Source organism: Poecilia formosa, unplaced genomic scaffold (assembly GCF_000485575.1).
Source record: "Poecilia formosa unplaced genomic scaffold, Poecilia_formosa-5.1.2 Scaffold189, whole genome shotgun sequence".
Lineage (NCBI taxonomy): Eukaryota > Metazoa > Chordata > Actinopteri > Cyprinodontiformes > Poeciliidae > Poecilia > Poecilia formosa.
This window is the reverse complement of record NW_006800128.1, coordinates 282,669-286,827: the sequence shown is the minus strand read 5'-3', so window position 1 is coordinate 286,827 and position 4,159 is coordinate 282,669.

Sequence of the window (4,159 nt, the reverse complement as noted above, 5' to 3'; positions counted from 1 at the left end):
GCTGGACCATCTGAATGTAACCAGTACACCAGTAATACTTTGAAATAGCACAGGTTTTTGTTGTCTGAACAACAAGTTTGATCCAAAACTGAATGGATAGTATTATCAATACTTTCCACTTGGGGGTGCTGCAGAGATCAGCTTAATTAAAGTTTGAGACTCTGTGAACCTGGACTATGGTGATTTGATCTTTCTAATTACTGTAAACTCAGAGAGAAAGGATTTAAACAAAGGCTAATCTGCATTTAAGCTCAATCTCATAAGTGCAGTCTGGAGAAGCAGTGGTTTTAATGTCTGTTTATGCTTTATGACAACAGGTTATGATTATCAGCATCAGTGGCGTCACAGAGAGTAACTCAGTCAGCAGGTGTTTACACACTGGTGACCAAAGCCAAGTCTTACAGAACAGTAATATTTCTATGTGTATAATTTTTAATCCAACTTGCTGTCAGTGAGCATTACTCAGTGAGTTTTTTTTTAAACTCGGTGCATAGGTGGGGCATGTCCACTGGGTGATTAAACAAAATGAGCAACAACTGGACAATCCTTAGACTGGGGACAATGAAAGGCCACCCCAAAATGTCAAATTTTGTCACAAGTTATAATGCCTCAGATGTCGCAAGTTATGCTGGAGCATGTCATTGGCATGTTGGATGTAGGGATGTCCACCAGAGCAGTAGCTGCAAAGCTCAATGTCCATAATCGGACCATAGTCCATTTAAGAGTTTGTTTCCAACACTCTGGCACTACTGCAAATCGACCTCATCCTTGTCAGCCACGTGTGACCACTCTAGCACAAGATCGCCACATTTGACTTGTCCATCTATGGGATTGGCTAAGACTCACAGATGGAATTCAGAACAGCCGCTCCTCATAACAGTCTTAGCTGTTATGTAACTCCTGTGAATTCCTACCTTCTGGGGATGTCGTCTTTGGCTCATCATTATCTGGTATCCCAGGTAACTGGACCAACTTGGTGACAGGTCAGACAAACTCTTCCTTTCACTTTTATGTCAACTGACCTGACAAATCTATCTGCACTAAGGTGTAGCTAGGTGACACTATTGTGTAGCTGGATCATACTATGGTGTAGCTTGATGACCTTGCTTGTGGAAGCTGCAGACTTGCATGCTGTAGTCAAGGTTGCTGATCCTTTGTTTCCTGAAGGGGTTGAACTGAGCTTTGTTTTCAGCAAAGATTTAAGTGGTAATGATTTTTGTGTAGCTCCTCCAGAAATTTTATTTTTGTTCCGTTGGGCACCTGCTATGGCTGGCTTGCTGGCTTCTGCCGTCAAACAGATTTTTATCACTCCTCTTGAGTTGTGAGCTTGACTTCTTGCGTCCTCCTGGTAGGCGACATGAACATTGTCCTGTTCAGCCTGCAGCTTCTGCTCCAGATCAGTCAGCTCATTCTTGTGCTCTTCCTGCAGCTTCCATGTCACATCCTAGAGAACGGCGTGCAACTCTTCTTTCTCCCTCTCCAGGCACTTGGACGAGTGGACAGAACAAGCAGTTCCACTATACGTTTGTTCAAAAAAATGCAGTCATTTCTTTTTCAGTGAAGTGACTGCAGAGCTTGTGGAGCTGTTTGTTTTTGATATCCAGCACTGCTTGGAGACTCTTCAGCTCCTGCTCCAAATATAGAATGTGAGAGTTCTTCAGTTTGCCGACGTCCATCAGCTTTTTCTCCTGCTAGTGGAGCTGTATTTGTAGGTAATAAGTCATGAAATGACTGAGCTTAACTCACCTAACTACTGATAATGGAGCTCCCTTCTGATTCATCGTCTGATGCAGAGCAACTGCTGCTTTCAGGCTCAACATCTAATATAGTTTTTGGTGTCAGAATTAATTTACTGCTGAGTTCACATGCTAGATCATCAGGTCGGACAAAATGCTCCCCTCCACCAGCCACGTAATGTGAATCTTGTTGTGATAACATTGATGAGAGCCCGAACACAGAGCATGACTGGTCTATGTTGGTAGTAGGCTCGGCATACATACCTAAAGCCTGCAGACGTGATATTCTCGTACTCTGGGATGTGTTACTTACAGCCAGCATTTCCTCAGCCATAGTAGAAGGCTTCAGTGTAGAAGGGAGGGTCACATGGTAGTCCAACAAATGTGAGGGCAGGTGCCTCAGCCTTCTCTGCTCTGTTAATCCGCTCTGCTTGTCCATAATCTTCACTGTTGTGATCTAGATCCGGCTCAACAAACAATTGTAATAAATTGAGACTGTTTTGCTAGGTCCTCATCTACAGCAAGGTTCTGGTTAAAGAGGTGACACGGAAGCAGAGCTCTTAATTTAGCAGGTTTACTGATGTCTCACACCTTTTCATTGGATTACAGGGCAAGTTGTATGGGCCAATGTAAATATAATAATGCAAACATAACATAATGTAAATAAACATATAATAGCTACATCATATACGTGACGTTTAGCTCACTAAATTAACTTATCAGTAATTAAAGAAGCCTATGTGACCGTCATGGCTCACTTTATCAATGAGGAATGGGAGCTTGTTAACTACGTCTTACAAACCACGGAGATGCCCGAGAGCCACACCGGATAAAACCTGGCAGAACACCTGAGGAAGCCCCTCACTGAGTGGGGGAATAACAGAAAAGGATCCTGTAACTGTCACAGACAACGCGTCAAATATGTTCATTGCAGCTGGGGAGGCAGCGTTCTCACTTCACGTCAAATGCTATGCTCACACCCTGAATCTGGCTGCGCAGCGAGCCCTAAAAGTCACAGCAGTCGCATGCCTGTTGGGAAGAGTGAGAAGGATCGTCAGCTTCTTTAGATGAAGCACCACAGGAAGCCACATCCTAAAAGAGAAGCAGATGCTTTTACGACTACCACAACATAAGCTGATGACAGACGTAGTTACCAGGTTAGTATGTTACTTTTTTTAGGGCTGGACGATATGAAAAAATTTATGTCAGTTTTTTTCTTCTTAATCCATATTGGATATATTTTTTTCATGGAAGATTTAATGTAAAGATAAATGTAGTCAAACTGTAAACATGTAAATCTACGATCCTGACAACTATTCTCAGCTGAGTGACCACCACTTGCATCTTGAGGCTACAGAGACATAATTTCCTCACTCAGCTCCTTTTTGCATTACTATAAGTAAAAAAAAAAGTATAAATGTTTATCTTGCAGTGCAATTTTCAATTATTTTTTTTTATACTACTTTATTTTGTCATTACCAGCAATGTTTTGAGGGACACAGCATGGATGTCCTTTACAAATATATATATTATTTATTTAGTTTTTAATTTTATTTGACTACAGGTGGAACAGTGCACACATGTTGGAGCAATTTCTTGAGCAACAACCAGCTATCTGCGCAGCCCTGCTCTCAAGTGAGGTGAGGAAGTCTGAGAAGGATCTGTGCACGCTGTATGAGTCAGACATAACAACAGCTGAAGAAGTTGTCAGTGCATTGAAGCCCATGAAGGAGGCGACACAGTTCATGTCCAAAGAGAAGATCCCCTCACTGTCAGTCTTAGCACCCCTCCAGGACACACTGTTGAATGGACTGAAACCGATCGAAGGTGAATCTTCTGTTATGAAAGATATGAAGGCTGCCATAGCTGAGGATCTTGAGAAGAGATACATTAACCTCAAGGCAACTCTATGCATCTTCAGCAATGTATCCAAGATTTAAAAGTCTTCCCTTCCTAACTGACAACAAAATACAGGAAGTCTACAATGGACTGGTTGCAGAGGCTGCAAGACTGAGTATTCAGCCTTTAGAGGTAAAGTGATGGTATTGATGGCTTTTCCCTTTGCCTTGTATCCTATCTGCAACCTCCTGGCAAGAGTTAGCATAGGCCTAAGTAAAATATTCTTCAAAGTTTTAATTTCATATGCTACAAAGTTAACAGTTTAAAATGGATGGATATCAAATAGTTTAAAAAGCATAAGTACCATAATGGTTGCTGTCAGTGTTGTGTTTTCAAGACCACCTAACCCGAGACCAAGACAAGACCAAGACCAGAGTGTATCGAGACCGAGACAAGACCAAGACTTTTAGGGTCCGAGACCAAGTCAAGACCAAGACCGAGGAAAGTCGAGACCGAGTCAAGACCAAGACCAGCGGCCCGCGCTACATGATACTATAAAATGTGAAATATGATCGAAATTGCTT